The sequence below is a fragment of the Lissotriton vulgaris genome, chromosome 5 (assembly GCF_964263255.1).
Source record: "Lissotriton vulgaris chromosome 5, aLisVul1.2, whole genome shotgun sequence".
Taxonomy (NCBI): Eukaryota; Metazoa; Chordata; class Amphibia; order Caudata; family Salamandridae; genus Lissotriton; species Lissotriton vulgaris.
The window spans coordinates 1,707,657,165-1,707,675,656 of record NC_141693.1 but is presented as its reverse complement, the minus strand read 5'-3'; positions in this window follow the sequence as shown (position 1 = coordinate 1,707,675,656).

Sequence of the window (18,492 nt, the reverse complement as noted above, 5' to 3'; positions counted from 1 at the left end):
GTGGGAATAGTAATTTTTACCCCTACACTATCCAACGCTTTCTCTACTGTTGCACTCTCTGGAGTTGGAATAGTAATTTTTACCCCTACGCTATACAACGCTTTCCCTACTGTTGCACTCTCTGGAGTGGGAATAGTAATTTTTACACCTACGCTATCCAACGCTTTCCCTACTGTTGCACTCACTGGAGTGGTAATAGTAAATTTTACCCTTTCCGCTATACTACGGTAAAAATATTGTAATTTTTTTATTAATATTACGTTTATATATATATATATATATATATATGTATTAACAAATACATTTGTATGTTGTTTTTTAAACTTACATTAATTATTTATTATTTTTAAGGTTATTTAGGTATTTTAAGTATGTTTAAGTTAATTATATTTATTATTTCATTAATTTTTAATTAATTTAAAGCATTTTAAAAAATTCGATATTTTGACTAGCTATATTTTTTACATCGATAGTTTGTTTTCAATATTTTTGTGCTTACCTGTTTGGAGATAAGAGGTCGATATTTTGGTATTCTATATTTTTTCCTCGATATTTTTGTAATTCGATATTGTTGACATCGATATTGTTTCAGTGATCCGCATGAAACACCACCTATAAAGGTTGAGGCCGACAGGGCAATGGAAAAGCCGAACAGTTCTGCCGAAGAACATGGGCTCTGGCTTAGTTTTAACTCTTGGAGTCATGTACTCCCGACTCCACTCAAATTGACTTACTTCTGTCTCTGTTCCCTCCCCCATTTTTCACCTCCTCCAGGATACTTCCAGGAGGTATTATTTTTTTAATAACCTGCCGCAAATTATTTTTTTAATACTCTGCCGTGATTTTGGAGCTTTGTCAGCATGAGAAATTAACAAAGGAGGGAGGTAGAGTACAGAGGTAGGATTCTTACTTCACAGACATAGATGCATAAACAAGGGGAATCCTACTGACAGTGACTGGGAGGAGTGTTACCCACGGAGGTGTGGGAGCACTCAGTGCTTTGTAAAATACCCCTCACACACCAAAAGGCCCCTTGGTGTCATGCTTCATCATAGGGGACTTCGCACCCCTCTAACGGGATGCAGCGTGCTGCGACCTACGACTATGCGGGAGCACTGACAGTAATGACTATGTGTGGTGCGTGTGGTGTAAGTGATAGGGATATTTATGTGAGTGGTGGGATTTAGTGAAGGGTTAAAAAGTACCTGGCTTGTGGGTGTATAGGAAAAAACTTTATTCACAACCCCGGGCTCGTACTACTAAAAGAAGTGAAGTGCGAGGTAATGATCTGTCGTGTTTATGGACAGTACCTCATGTGTGCGCCGACATGTTTCGGAGCTTGTGCTCCTTCTTCAGGACGGGGGCACAACTTCCCCACCTTACTCACGTTTCACTACTTTATTTTGTGTAAAAAACAAAAAGTGAAAAATATATTTTTAAGTGTATTAAAAATATAGGCTATAGTGTGCCTACAGCGGTTTTTTGGCTCAGGATACATGCATTTGCATGACCTGAAAAAAGAAACGAAAAATGGATATGGTTACCCTAGTTAAGGGTGGCTCAGACAGGTGCAGTCACCTGGAACAAACCATTTGCGCAATTTGCCCTGTAAAAGAAAGCAACAGACAAGACATACAACATAGAGAACACACATACTGTTTCTAAAAGAAGAAGTATTGGTCATACTCATTGGATATAGCTTGCTTGCTTCATGAGCACTCTAGAACGTCTGGGGGTCGATTGCTAACAATCATTGCAACTACGGCGGATTACCCTTTTTTGGGCATTACAGCGTATCCCCTAGACATCCCTTAACGACCACACTAATTAGGATGACCTGGTATAAATATCACACGGCTGACCCCCACAATCATTCCAGTGGGGCAGCGTGTGGGGCAGTACGGAGGACAACTCATCCCGAGTTTGTGAGTATAGGGTTGGCAATAAGATACATTCCTTCAGACAAAGTAAGTAAAACAGACTTTTAAAACCCAATCTGTTTATCCATCTAGATTGCAAAAATAGCAATACACTTAAAAATATATTTTTCACTTTTTGTTATTTACACAAAATAAAGTAGTGAAACATGAGTAAGGTGGGGAAGTTGTGCCCCCATCCTGAAGAAGGAGCACAAGCTCCGAAACATGTCGACGCACACATGAGGTACTGTCCATACACACGACAGATCATTACCTCGCACTTCACTTCTTTTAGTAGTACCAGCCCGGGGTTGTGAATAAAGTTTTTTCCTATACACCCACGAGCCAGGTACTTTTTAACCCTTCACTAAATCCCACCACTCACATAAATATCCCTATCACTTACACCACACGCACCACACATAGTCATTACTATCAGTGCTCCCGGGTAGTCGTAGGTCGCAGCACGCCGCATCCCATTAGAGGGGTGCGAAGACCCCTATGATGAAGCATGACACCAAGGGGCCTTTTGGTGTGTGAGGGGTATTTTACAAAACACTGAGTGCTCCCACACCTCCGTGGGTAACACTCCTCCCAGTCACTGTCAATAGGATTCCCCTTGTTTATGCTTTGTCAGCATGGGCATCAACAATAGTGTTCTTTGAGGATGAAAGTTGAAGTACCACTTTCCTGGTGTTCTTTACTGAGGAGGGTATTGAGGAGAAGAGCTCTCCCGTCCCATGTTCGGTTTCTGCCTGAATTTATTTTAGGACATGATAGAAATTCAAACAACTCTCCCTGTCAGTCCTGGAAATGTGCAAAACAAATGCTGCATCCTCTTTGGCTAACGTGCTCACACAACCTTAAAGTTCATGTATGAGGTGATTGACAGTTTCTAGATGATGTCGGCGCTACCTTTGCAGTTCTGTGTGGCCACTTCACACCTGCAGTTGCGGTTCCGCTATGGCTGAGGAGCTTTGCCCCACTGATTTTAAGCAGTGCGAGAAGCAGAAGTTTGTGCTGCCTTGCGGGACGGCGGGGCTGCTCTGCTCCTGGAGAAGGGCAGAGGAGGAATGGTTTGCCCACTCCTAAGTGTGCAATGGCTGTTCGGTCGGCCCTCTGTGGCCGCCCAAACCAGTCATATGCACTTTCCCTGTTCTCCATGCAAGCTGCATTACAGCCTGCGTGGAGAACATGCCCAGGCCCTCATTCCCAGGTTGAGCATCAAACCAGAATGCTCAAAACCAATCACAATGGTGCATTGCAGGGTTGTTATAGGTCAGTGAGGCCTGGCTGAGACTCGAGGAGAGCAGGAGCAGAGACGCAGGATCTGGCGGCAAAGTAAGTTAATTAATTTTTATTTTTTATTATACACACTCCCTCCTGCAATCGTGAACCCCTATGCCCTCTACGTGACCCTTCTCAATCGCCTTGCGCTTGCCCCCCCACCCGCGAGCCATGCCGGCGGCGACTGTTATCTTGCTGACAACAGAGCAGATGCATGCACCAGTGCCACTTCCACAAGAGTTATAACACAGGAGGTTCCTTAAGGGTTATTTTCAAGGTCATCTGGCAGAAGAATCAGTGCCTATTTTAAGCATTTCAGTCTCTCTTCACAGACAATATGAAATATAGTAAACCATAACAATTTCTCAATAATTTCTCAATTAATGCATTCATGATACAAATATGGCGGCCGCCATCTCATTAGTTGCAGGAATGATGCGTTCAGTCAAGTTTGATCATATTACAGTCATGTCATTCAAGTAACAACAAGAATTAAATAAAGTCCAATTAAGGTATCATAAGCAGGTGAAATGTGAGAGGGATTAAGAAAACTTAAAAAAAGAGTACATGGGCTAAAAAGGAGAAGTGGGAGTTATAAAGAGACTATAGTTCAATTATGAAGAGACACCAGTGGATTAAAACATATTAATTGTCTCATTGGTACTTTTTGGGGGAAGACGTTTTGACCCTGAACGTACCAGCAGGACAGCTGCCCTGGTTACTACAGTTGAATTGAATTGAAATTAATTGAATTGAATTTAAAATGTATATAGTGCTCGAATGCCCAAGGGCGTCTAGGCACTGAGTTGGGTCTTGATTTACAAAGGTTTGACAAAGACCTGACACAAAATCCCTTTTGGTATTTACAAAGCAACACAAGTTGCTTTGTGAAAAAAAGTAATGCCTCTCTGATCATTGTGCTACCTTCTTTTACATTGTGTCGTGGGGATCACTGACATAATATCGAGGGACAAAATATAGCCTACTAAAGATATCGATGTCAAAATATCGACAGACAAAATATCGAAATCCTATCTACAAACAGGTAAGTACAAAAATATTGACTCCAAAATATTGTTTAAAAATATATACTTTGTAAAAATATCGAATTTCTTAAAAATAATGTAAAATTAAAAAAATATTAAAAATAAATAACTAAAATATACTTAAAAATACTTAAATAACCTTAAAATTATTAAATAATTAATTTAAGTTATAAAAAAATAATAAATTTTATTTGTTAAAACATATATATATATTAACATAATATTATAAAAAAAATAGTGCAACAGTAGTGTCGTAAATATTTAATTTACTATCTTAATTTCTATGCAGGTAAGTACTTAATCAATAATAACTCAATCGGAAAGAAAGAAACAGAGTCCGTGGTGTTAGAGTTCTTAGGGGTTTTATTCCTTAAAAAGGAATCGTTCCGGAACTGGATATCAGGTTCCTGGCACCACACGGGGTCCAGGAAGGGATAGAGCAATATTTTATTGACAATACATAGCTTATATACTTAATTCATGTCATAGGAAGCAATATAGTAGGCGTAACAGCTGAGAAGAGACAAGATAACAGCATCCACGTGGTAAGGGAGTACGTAATCAGAAGGCGTGGACTGGGCGTGAACTAGAGGTGTGTGCTAGAAACGTCACAGATAGGTGTCACAAAAGGGTGGCACAAAACAGAAATGTTGCAATGTCAGCAGAAATCAGAGACTTGGATGCGCGCGCAGCTGCATGACGTGTGATTCACGTGGAAACTGGAGGGTGCAGGGGACTTGACATTTACACTAGCGGAAAGAGACAGAAGTCTGGCATGTCAGATCAACTCGTACTTCTATCATATCTGATATCTGATGTTTGGGAACCATATTATCTAGAGGGAAAGGTCTCTGGGGCAGAAGCTATTCTATACTGACTGTGAGTGCGTGTATAAGCGCCTAAGTGTCTGCATGAGAAGCGTGGGGGCATGGGCCTTCCCTGGGAGCATGGTAACAGAGGCTATGAATTACTTGCACGGAGACAGTAGGCCGGCCCTTGTGCTCTGCAGCTGGGAGGGTGTTTACTTAAACTAGTAGGCAGGAATGTATTTTCGAGGAGCGGAACAGATAATTCGAAGGTTGTAGTCAGTCTTGGCAGGCAGCAGGCTGAGCTAAGCGCGGCGGGCCGCGCTGGAAGTAAGTCAGAGTTCACGGATACAGAGACAGCCTGGGCTGAGGCTTTCAGAGTTAGAAGCCAGAAAAAAGGCTCGATGGCAGAAATTCAGGGCCTACTTTGCCAGAGCTGAAAAACGTATAAGGTACACTACGAAAAGACGTTGGCATAGCATACTTAGGAACGGACTATTCAATCTATTCAGGGTGGGTCTGAAAGAGGACATGTTAACGTTGGACGCAAATATATTTGCGTCTTCATAGCTGGCACAGGAGGGAAGTTACATGCACTTTAAGCTGGTACATGGAGTCGGTGGGGTACACGCTAGGGAACACAACTTGACCATAAAATCTATATTTCCTCATTCCCTCCTTGTTCCCTACGGACCCTTCATGATATATCGATCCTCATGAATCGATCTGTTTGTTCTTGTAACATCATTTGCTCGTCTTTCTTCCCTTGGCGTTTTGAGAAAAAACTGGAATGTTCAATGCATGATGTGGCGCACAGTCCTCAAATCGCTGGCCCACTCTGTAGGCACAGGCAGCAACTGAATACTAGGACTAGGCCAATGCCTAGGAAGGATAGGATCTTCCATCCCCAAGCGGTTAACGTTGTCCAGAACCAACCGGACCAAGTCCAGGTGCCTGGATTCTGATGTATCAGATTTGCAATTTTATGAAGACGTGTAATAGCTTGATATACTGTTGGCGCGTTTTCTGGAATGAAAACACAGCAACTTGACCCGATGACCTTACAGGCTCCACCTCTATCTGCCAAGATGACGTCAATAACAAGACGATTCTGAAGGACAACAACCCGCATGGCGGACTGCTCTTCTGTTAAGTTACCTAAGGCGGAGGCAGTTTCATTTACTACTGCTTCAAGTGTTCTAGTTAATCTGCGTATCAGTTTACTATTTTGGACGGGACCTAAGAAGAAAAAGAATCCTTTATTAAAATCGGTGTACTGTTCCCATGCCGTTTCTGTGTAGTCGACAAGCGAGAGATCTCTTCTGAGTCTATTCTTTACTAGATTTGTATTTCTGTGATAATCAGGAGGAGCTAGAAAAACAGGTGGCAGAAGGAATGCAATATAACAGGTGCCATCCCAATCTGGAGGTAAGCGTATGTATGCGGTATGACCACAAACAAAGTAGGAATGACGGGTAGCTCTAAAGGAAGATTTGCCTTGATCACTGAATTCGACCACAGTAGTACATTTACTATGACCTAAGTGTACTGAACCTTTCTTACTGACACATAATTCACCAGTGACTGGTAGTACTGACATAGCGGGCAGAACTGGTGCAGCTTCGGATTCTACAGTAAGAATCATAAGGCTAATTGTGTAATTACCTAATCCATATACTTCATTTTCTAGATCAGTTCCTATTCTAATGGGGAGTCCCTTCTTGTCAGGATAACAGGCATTAAGCAGAACTAAGTTCAAGTTTCCCCAAACCCAGCTCCCTTTGTAAACAGCAATATCAGGATCTACGGAATTTATTATTCTAAACCAGGCTCCACAGGAACCATTGTGAGTGAACGGGTACGGAAAGAGGGGCAGAGCTCCCTTATATTTCTGGTAGGGAGGGAGTCGGCCACATATCCAGCAGTTTGTAGCATTATTAGTCTGATGGGAATGGTGTAGCATACTAATGAATGTGTTATTGCGCAGCGCGAGTCTGTAAGAGAGTTAATGTGGAGGTAACTCACTAAAAGAATGTTCAGCAGAAACATTGTAAGCAGATTGTTCACACTTGAAAATAGGGCAGTAGATAGGAAGTAGTATACTTGCAACAATAATTAGAATACTTAGAAAAAACATAATTAATAATGTCACTATACAGTGACTGCAGAGTGATTTGCAGTATGTACGTTTCTTGAATTGTCTCTCTCTCTCTCTATCTCGATCTAGGGGATACATGTCAGAAACTATTTAACCGATTCACCTAGGGGAGGACTTAAACAATTAAACTGTCTGACTTGCTAGATCGGAGTTTTGATCTGTACTCTTCTTGTGGAGTTTTCTCTCGTTCGGAAACTTTAAAGTCACTGGGCTCGATACAGTCTTTGGAAGGGGTGGACGAGCCTGGGTCAGGTTTCAGTTCATTGCATAGTTTAACATGGCTCGTGTGGATCCACCCCTTTCGGCCCTCCACCTTCACCGCTGTCCTCGTAGTAAGTAGAACGGTCTTCGGCGCTTTCCAGCGGGGCTCCAGCGGACTTTTCCTGTCAAAGTTCCTTATTAGAATCAGGTCGCCAGGACGGACATCATGCGGCTTTACATCAGTGTTGTCAGGGAAGGCTGCGGCAACCTGTGAACGACATGATTGGAGTGCAGACATCAAGGAGGCAAGGTAATCTGTCAACATATTGCAATCAACATCAGTAATTCTCTTAGGAATGGGCGTCCCCCACATATTCGGTGGTCTGCCAAAGACCACTTCGTACGGGGATAGTCCTGATCGCGAGTGGGCGACCATTCTCATGTAAAACAATGCAACTGGCAGGGCGACTATCCAGTCGACCCCTTTCTCTTGACATATTTTAGCAAGGCGGATCTTTAATGTCTGATTATGCCTCTCTACAAGGCCTGCGGCTTCGGGATGTCGGACACAATGGAATTTCCATTGATATCCTAGCAGCAAGGAAACTTGCTTCATTAATTCGGATGAGAATGGCTGTCCGTTATCTGAGTACACGACACGAGGCATGCCGTACCGTGGGAAGAATTCACGAACCAGCTGCCTGGCAGTGGTCGGAGCAGTATAATCTGGGACTGGATATGCTTCGGTCCAACGGGAAAGTGCACAAACAATCACGAGGACATATTTGAATCCTCGACAACGGTCCATCTGGATATAATCCATCTGGAGGACTTCAAAAGGGTGATCCGGAGGATGAAATCCACCTTGCTCTACAGGGACACTTTTACCTGGATTGAACTGACAACAGATCATGCAAGTACGCACTTTCTGTTTTGCTGCTGCTCGTAAGTGTTTATTGTGCCAGAGATTTTGTAAACTGTCTAACATTGCTTTCTCTCCTAGATGTGCTGGACTATGTGCTGTATTTATTATGACTTGAACCATAGAGTCGGGGAGAAACCATGTAGATTTTCCCTTCGTCACCCAACCTTGATCTGTCTGGATCCCTCCTAGTTCAGTCCATTTCTTTATTTCATCTGAGGTAGCATGTGTCTGAATATCAATTACATCTAGTGTGGGATCCCTGACTGTCATACAATGTGTCGGTACTATTGTCTTTGTCACATCAGTTGTCTGAGTGTGAGTCAATGCTGTATGTTTTGCTGTCTGGTCTGCCAGGTCGTTACCCTGGGAAACAGAATCTGTAACTTTAGTATGTGCTTTACACTTCATGACGGATATGCCTGAAGGCAGATGTATTGCTTCTAACAGTGCTTGAATGAGGGGACCGTGTTGGATCTTGGCACCATGAGAGGTCAGAAAACCTCGTTCTTGCCATAACATTCCGAAGTCGTGTACAACTCCGAACGCATAACGGGAATCAGTGTAGATATTGACATTTCTGTTCTTGGCTAGTATACAGGCTCGGGTCAGAGCAATAAGCTCTGCTGCTTGAGCGGACAGTGTGTCAATACGATGTGTTTCCTTTACTTCGGTTTCAGTGGTCACTGCATATGCAGCCACTAATTCTCCTGTACTTGTTCGCATACATGAACCATCCACATAAAGTGTCAGGTCTGGATTTGTCAATGGAACATCTGTTAAGTCTCGTCGGGGCTTTGTTACTGCATTAATGATTTCTATACAATCATGCGGGGCTGGATCTGTCCTCATTGAAGGTAACAGTGTTGCGGGGTTCAGAATGCTGCAGCGTCTGATTTCTATGTGTGGCTGGAATAGCGTCAATTCATAACCTGTCAGTCGTGCTATAGTCAAGTGTTGAGTCTGGGTTCTGTTTAAAAGAACCTCTACAGAATGTGGAACTTGTACTGTTAATTGATGTCCTAAAACAATTGAGTCGCTCTGTCTGATTGCTAAAGCGGTCGCTGCTACGGACTTTAAGCACGCAGGGAGTGCCTGGGCTACTGAATCCAATGTACTTGAAAAATAAGCGCAAGGCTTATGTGAACCTGCTTGATCTTGGGTGAGGACAGACAATGCTGTACCATCACGTTCTGTAACGAAAAGTGTAAAAGGTTTGCTGTAACATGGTGTCGCTAAAACTGGTGCTTGGCATAAAACTTTCTTTAATTTTTCAAAGGCTTGTGTGTGTTCCTGAGTCCAAGGGAGGACAGTCAAAGTTGCTGCCTCCTGTGTTGTTAACTGAATGAGTGGTTTAGCTAGGAATGCATATTGAGGAATCCATTGTCTGCAGTACGAGGTGAGGCCTATAAAGGCCCGCACTTCCTTTTGTGTCTGGGGTCGTGGCATATTTACAATTAACTGAATGCGATCGGGAGTGAGCTGTCTCCCCACTTTGGACAGCAAGTGACCCAAGTACACAACTTGCTGAACACAGAATTGTAGCTTCGAAGGAGACACCTTGTGTCCCTTGTCGGCCAGAAAATGTAAAACTGTCAATGATGCTTGTTCACATTCGGGCTCACTTCGTGCGGTGATCAGTAGATCATCGACGTATTGCAGTAAAGCGGTGTTAACTGGCATTTGAATACAATCTAGTTGTCTTTTCAGTGCTTGGCTATAGATGCTGGGGCTTTCTGTGAATCCTTGAGGTGCGCGGGAAAATTTGAAACTTCGTCCATTTAAACTGAATCCGAAGAGGTATTGGCTCTCTGGATCAATAGGTACACTAAAGAAAGCGTTTTTGAGATCAATTACAGTAAAGAACGTTGCTTCTGAATCAATAGCAGTCAATAGGGAAGAGATATCGGGGACCACAGGGTACTGTGGAACAATGCATTTATTCAGCTCTCTTAGATCAATCACCAGCCGATATACTGGCGGTGCATTGGGATCAGTACGTTTAAGAATTGGAATGATAGGTGAATTACAGATATTGGAGTCGGTCTCTACGACCACTCCTTGGGCAATGAGCTCTTCAATGATTTCCAGTAAAGCCACTACAGCATCGGGTGGTAACTTGTATTGTCTGATTCGCGGTAGAACAACTCCTGTCTTGAGTGTAACACGGTATGGTGTGATATGCATACAACCTACATCAGTTGGGCCTTTTACCCACAAGTGGTCTGGTACATTTTTCAATCTGACATCAAACTGTCGCAGTACATAATGACCCTTGAAATCCCGCAGAAAGAGTCTAACTCCCTCCGGGGAACAGCATATTATGGCTCCTAGAGCCTTCAGCGTTTTGATACCTAACAGATTTTCTGGACATGATTTCGTGAGTAACAAGTCTGTAATACGTGATAATGGACCCACAGCCAGGGGAACTGGTTCTGACACTTCATTTACAATAGGCTGTCCTGAAAAACCAAGGGAAACATTCTGTGAGCCTGAGAGGGGTGCCCCTGGGACTTCGTTATGGCTGATTGTTGTGCGGCTTGCCCCTGTGTCAATTAAAAACTTTCTATCTTTTCCCAATACTTGACTGTGTACATAAGGACCCTCTTGATCTACAGGAATCTCAATAAGAGGCAAGCCAAATTCCCTCTCTAGGCTGTTTCATGTGTATCGTTGGTAATCGGGGTAAGCAGACTGGGCATACTGATACATTTGTTGTGAAACTTGCTGAGTTGCGGCAAGAGGCTGTGGCTGTGATACCGCTACTGTCTGTGCCGTATGAGATGAAGCATGCATAGGCTGCGTGTTCTGTATGGGCTGTACGTTCTGTGAGGTCTGTTGCTGGGTCTGATCTTGTCTTGGTGGGTGCGGTCTTTCTTTAGTTTTACCTGTCGATATGTTATGTTTCAGAACTGGACATTCATGTACATAGTGACCTGGCTGCTTGCAATAGTTGCATGTCCCTTTAACGGGAGCTGCGGCGTGACCTGTCTGGGTCGTACCCTTTCTCTGGTTGTCTGCTGGCACTGATTGGGCTACTAGCATTTTCATCTTCGTGTCTTTCATACGTTTTTGTTCATGATCTTGTTCTTCTCTAATTCTGTTCTGATGATACTGTAACATTTGCAACATCTGTGATGGTGTATTTGCTTGCCATGTACTCTCGACCTTGTATACACGGTTTTTAACTGCTAACAGGGAATTCTCGACTAACTTTGATACAAAAAGATGCGGGTACGACTCGCTACTTGGTTTAAGACCACTATTAATAATGAAACATTTCTCGAATCTTGAATAGAAGTCACTAGTATCTTCATCTGTTTTCTGTTTACATGCTGAGATTGCATCCCAGTCTTCCTTTCTAGTTGTCAGTAATCTTGGCAGAACCTGTACTATCAAACCTGGTAATGCTTTAGTTTTCTCCCCAAGGCCTACCCCTGGGACACGTTTGTTCTCTTCGTCTTCTATTTCTGCCCATACAATCTTTTTCTCTCCCACCTCCCATTCCTTTTCCTTGAGTTTCTCGTAGATGCCCGTGGGCAGCAGTACTTTTAACATTTTCATGATATCTTCATATGTATAATCCCCCATTAGTAACATGTCTTTAAGTTCTCTGTGAAAGCCTGCAGGGTCTTTATCATGGCAGGGTACTAGTTTCTTCATTTCTAACAATTCTAACTTGGTCAGAGGCGTGTGTACATACACACGTTTTAAGGTATGATCCTCACCCATAACTGGATGCACTTCCCGTAAGGGGTTCTGACTTTCAAGACCATGCAGACGCTCCATATGATACATTTTTCTTTCTGGGGGCGGAACGGGAACATGTTCGGAGCTTATGAAAGTGTTATATCTGTGTCTTTGTTCTAGAATTATTTGTATTAACTTGGTACTTAGACCTCTCCATCTATCCATGAGTAGTGCTTCTAAGGTTTCGTGTAAGGGACCTGGATCAGAATGTTGGTTTCTGTATAACGTGAGAAGGTGCTGCATCATGTATACACCTGCTAATTTCTGCTCGTCTGGGGAAAGGTTCAGGAATGTCTGTGCTACGGTGTCATCATTGTATATGTCTGGATTGTCAGCCCATAATATCGCTGACCGGGCTAGTTCTTGTTCATCCATAGAATTGAGTACGTGGTACCCTATTCGGTCTCGAAGTCTTTTATCAGTCTCCTGGAACCGATGTTCAGAAGAATTCGGATTTGTTAAGGCAGAGAGGAATACTCTCTTGCTTTCCGGACGAGTGCCTTTCCTAAGGTAAGTTCCCTTACCTACATACGCTATAGTGTCTGTAGTCCTTTCTGATTCTTCAGGTTCTTCTTCCTCCTCGGAGGAAGCCTTTTCTTTCTCTTTGTGTATTTCTATCACTTCTTTTCTTATTTTCCTGTACATACTGGCTATGCAAGTCCCCTTGTCGTGTTTTCCTTCAGATATATTTTGACCCCACTTGTTTAGTGCATCTAATTCGCTCTGATCTGTCCCAGGCCTGTCTCGTTCTCTTATTAGGCAATTTATGAAAAAACGTAGTATCTGTGCTTGAACGTCAACTTTCTGATGCTCCATGGCATCCTTAATACTGTCAGGGTCCTTCCCAGTCTGAACAAACTCATATATTCTATCTAGGCGCTCCTTCATTCCTACAAATAATAGCAGGAAATCAGTAGCAGATCTTAACCGTAGTGATGCCATCATCATTCTATCGTCTTTGCCGGGTACTGGATCATATCTGCAAACTGAAAGGTTTTCTTTGAGTATGTCGAGACGGGGTGATTTGAACGTGAGAGGACTCTGTATATCCCTAAGGTGTAATCTGTGTGTTAATGGCGGCGTCCGAAGACCCCCCATCGCACTTCCTGAAGCGGAAGCTTGGACATTATCTCTCTGTGGAGTCTGTATCTGTACTTGAATTTGTCTTTGAGTAGGGTCAGGTAGAAGCGGTTTCGGTAGATCAACTTTAGGTACGGGAAGTGGTGGAGGTGGTGGAACAGTCGGTCGAACGGGGAAACCTGGTTGCAGTTGTGGCAGGTTGCCACCTCCGTCACCGTCAGTAGGCGGGGCGCGAACAGGCAGATTGGTGTAAGCGGGTGCTACATCCTCTAGATAGGAATTCAGGAATATGTCTTTAGTGGTCCTGTGATTTACTTTAGTTGGAACCAATGGTGGCGGCAGATTTTTCGGTATTTCTGAAATGGCCTCAGGCGAACCCTCGGCCACGAGGTACATACCGTTTACGAGATTGTTTCGTGCGCGGTCTACTTGCTCTGTTTTTACTCGGATCCCTTCAGTAACTAATTCGTTTTCTTGGGCTTTACCTGATTCTTTAAGTCTGTCCTCTCTACGGAGTGCCTTTTCAGCACGCTTATGTGATTCCTTACGCCAAAACTCTATGGCGTCTTTCTGAGATTGTCTGGCTTTCTTTTTCCATAGTGCTTCCTCTACCTTCATGATGCACTCGGCATCCCATGTTCCGGTAACAGGCCATCTGTGTCTCTCGTCTAGATGTTTAGTATAGTCGGCCCATAAATCTAGATACAATATGGCATCTAAGCCATGCTTGTTGTACATAAAATTTCCTGGAGTATCCCTAGGGGGGATAGGAATTTCTTCCTCTAGTATCCCTTTCCTAGTTCCTATCTGCTTTAACTTGTTGAAGAACGGCATCTTGTTTACTTAATACTGAATGCTCAATCCTAACTACTTAATACTGAATTCAGCTAGTTATACAAGAACACAAAAATGCACAAAAAAAAACAGTCACACTCATACCACGACATTAATCACATGAAAAGACATTTGAGACATATATGACTACCCCTTATACCAGATGTACTGCTAAACAGCACAGATACACTGTCAAAGACAATGCAAAAACTTGAATAACGGATGTACTGCTAAACAGTACAGATACACTATCTAAAACAGTGCAGACCGGACTTGTGTACCCCAAACCCGTCTTGATACGTCCCAGCAATGGTACTCACCGGGAAGCACGGAAACTGAAGGCCTCGGAAAACTCGACTGGACTGGACCGGACTCGACTCGACACGTGGATACTTCGGAAAACTGGTGGGCCTCTTGACACCTCGGACCTTGCTTCTTTCGGCTAGGCTCTGGTCGGGATCCTCCGCACTCCTCACCGCCTCGTCTGGGCGCTGATTGCAGTCTTCGTCACCTCCGTGGGCCAGAGGGAGATGCAGGAAATCCTGCCGGTACGCGTAGTTTCCTTCTAACTGATGGCAGGGGACAGAGCTTGCAACGCACCAACCGGCGCGTGAGGTGGGGGAGGGGTCCCTATTCGGGCGCCAAAATGTCGTAAATATTTAATTTACTATCTTAATTTCTATGCAGGTAAGTACTTAATCAATAATAACTCAATCGGAAAGAAAGAAACAGAGTCCGTGGTGTTAGAGTTCTTAGGGGTTTTATTCCTTAAAAAGGAATCGTTCCGGAACTGGATATCAGGTTCCTGGCACTACACGGGGTCCAGGAAGGGATAGAGCAATATTTTATTGACAATACATAGCTTATATACTTAATTCATGTCATAGGAAGCAATATAGTAGGCGTAACAGCTGAGAAGAGACAAGATAACAGCATCCACGTGGTAAGGGAGTACGTAATCAGAAGGCGTGGACTGGGCGTGAACTAGAGGTGTGTGCTAGAAACGTCACAGATAGGTGTCACAAAAGGGTGGCACAAAACAGAAATGTTGCAATGTCAGCAGAAATCAGAGACTTGGATGCGCGCGCAGCTGCATGACGTGTGATTCACGTGGAAACTGGAGGGTGCAGGGGACTTGACATTTACACTAGCGGAAAGAGACAGAAGTCTGGCATGTCAGATCAACTCGTACTTCTATCATATCTGATATCTGATGTTTGGGAACCATATTATCTAGAGGGAAAGGTCTCTGGGGCAGAAGCTATTCTATACTGACTGTGAGTGCGTGTATAAGCGCCTAAGTGTCTGCATGAGAAGCGTGGGGGCATGGGCCTTCCCTGGGAGCATGGTAACAGAGGCTATGAATTACTTGCACGGAGACAGTAGGCCGGCCCTTGTGCTCTGCAGCTGGGAGGGTGTTTACTTAAACTAGTAGGCAGGAATGTATTTTCGAGGAGCGGAACAGATAATTCGAAGGTTGTAGTCAGTCTTGGCAGGCAGCAGGCTGAGCTAAGCGCGGCGGGCCGCGCTGGAAGTAAGTCAGAGTTCACGGATACAGAGACAGCCTGGGCTGAGGCTTTCAGAGTCAGAAGCCAGAAAAAAGGCTCGATGGCAGAAATTCAGGGCCTACTTTGCCAGAGCTGAAAAACGTATAAGGTACACTACGAAAAGACGTTGGCATAGCATACTTAGGAACGGACTATTCAATCCATTCAGGGTGGGTCTGAAAGAGGACATGTTAACGTTGGACGCAAATATATTTGCGTCTTCATAGCTGGCACAGGAGGGAAGTTACATGCACTTTAAGCTGGTACATGGAGTCGGTGGGGTACACGCTAGGGAACACAACTTGACCATAAAATCTATATTTCCTCATTAGGGAAAGCGTTGGATAGCATAGGGGTAAAAACTTACTATTCCCACTCCAGAGAGTGCAACAGTAGGGAAAGCGTTGGATAGCGTAGGGGTAAAAACTTACTATTCCCACTCCAGTGAGTGCAACAGTGGGGAAAGCGTTGCATGGCGTAGGGGTAAAAATTACTATTCCCACTCCAGAGAGTGCAACAGTAGGGAAAGCGTTGGATAGCGTAGGGGTAAAAATTACTATTCCCACTCCAGTGAGTGCCACAGTAGGGAAAGCGTTGGATAGCGTAGGGGTAAAAATTACTATTCCCACTCCAGAGAGTGCAACAGTAGGGAAAGCGTTGGATAGAGTAGGGGTAAAAATTACTATTCCCACTCCAGAGAGTGCAACAGTAGGGAAAGCGTTGGATAGCTTAGGGGTAAAAATGACTATTCCCATTCCAGTGAGTGCAACAGTAGGGAAAGTGTTGGATAGCATAGGGGTAAAAATTACTATTCCCACTCCAGTGAGTGCAACAGTAGGTAAAGCGTTGGATAGCGTAGGGGTAAAAATTACTATTCCCACTCCAGAGAGTGCAACAGTAGGGAAAGCGTTGGATAGCATAGGGGTAAAAATTACTATTCCCACTCTAGTGAGTGCAACAGTAGGGAAAGCGTTGGATAGCGTAGGGGTAAACATTTGTATTCCCACTCCAGAGAGTGCAACAGTAGGGAAAGTGTTGGATAGCGTATGGGTAAAAATTGCTATTCCCACTCCAGTGAGTGCAACAGTAGGGAAAGTAAATACTTCATATATTATTAAAAAAATATATATTAATATCTATAAAAAATTAATTACAAGTAATTACCAATTTAATAAAATATAATAATTAATCAATTAAAAATACAAATAAAAATTAATTATTATAATTAGTTACCTATTAATACAAATTAATTAAAAATTGACAATTAATTAATTAGCAATTAAAAATTAATTAACAATTAATTCAAAATAAATACAAATAAATAAATTACATTATTTAATTAATTATAATTAAATTACTTCCCACCCTATTCCCCTATAAACCCACAACTCACTACAGAAAATAAATTAGTAAAATTAACATAATTATCAATTAATCAATTAAATAACATTAATTGGCAATTAAAATTTAATTCATTACCAAATAAAAATTAATTAACAATTAATTCAAAATAAATACCAATAAATACATTTACATATTTAATTAATTATAATTAAATTACTTCCCACCCTATTCTCCTATAAACCCACAACCCGCTACAGAATGAGAATTTGCCTAGCCTTCATGCTGGTAAGTTGCAATTCTATTAAGGACTCGGAGGCGAGGATTATGCCTTCTTTCTACGCTTTATTTTTTTACAGCAGCAAGAAAAAACACATATAAAACTACTTTTCCCATGAACACTTGGGAAACAGAAAAGTCAATCACAAGTCCTTTAACAGTGTCTATGATCTGGCAGCTCCCATCATGCCCTGCTGCCGCTTCCTCTTCCTCTTTCTTTGCACGAAGCCCATGTACCGGCAATCTCACGCATCCTGTTTGGAACCTTCATTCCCTGCAAAAAACCACACAGTCAGATCTTGACCGTCTCAACAGTATGTCGTAAGTTACGTGGAAGTACAACACAATGCAGAGCAACAGCAGAAATAGCAACCAAAGCATCATGAATGAGTTACTTACGTTGCATACGGGGAGGGTCCACTTCTTGGAAGTCCCTGGGGGGGATAATCCTCGCCTCCGAGTCCTTAATAGAATTGGAACCTACCAGCACGAAGGCTAGGCAAATTCTCATTCAGTTTCAGGACCGGAGGGTTAGGATTATGCCAGTTCAAAGCTTATTGACAACCAGCCGAGCCACTTCTATCACTGGCTTGAAATAGAACCTCTTGAACGTTGAATCTGAGGACCAATGGGCCGCTCTCATCAGATCCTCCAGTCGAGCCCTGAGGGCAAAAGCTTTTGAGGCCCTAGCTCCCCTCGCTGAACGAGCGCCAAACTGTTTGGTATCAATTTCCGCCTCCTGCCTCCTGCATCACCCAACGCACCCATCTGGCGATCGTCGGGAAAGTAACAGGCTTGTATGGTTCCCACAGGAAGGAGTAACGAGGCTCGGGCGGCAATGAGAGGCGAATTCCTCTCAAGAGCCTGCAAATCAAAGGGTGCTCTCCAATCAGAGAACCCTGCACCAAGTTGTGCCCCGCTGAAATTGCAGATCTGAAGGTATTGATCGATCAGTAGGCAAGCCCCTCCTGCGCCAGATCCGCCAAGAAGTTAAGGACGTGGACTACATCTGCCCCCACGGGATCGAAATCCCGTCGCACACACCAGCTACGCCATCTATGCCATGCAGATCAGTAACGCTTGGTGGTGCCATCCGCCCAGACCTTGGAGAGCAAGTCCTCTGCTTTTCCCGAAAGGCCCGGGAGCGCCCATCGACGCCGGAGATCCTCCAGGCCATCAGCCTCAGCGAGCCCTCCTGGACTAACCGGTGGGGAACTCCGTCCGGATTGAGGAGAATGTGAGGAGAGTGGGGGAGTAGGATTGGAAAATCCCAAGAAAGTTCCAGAAGAACCGGAAACCAAACTTGCGACCTCCACCATGGT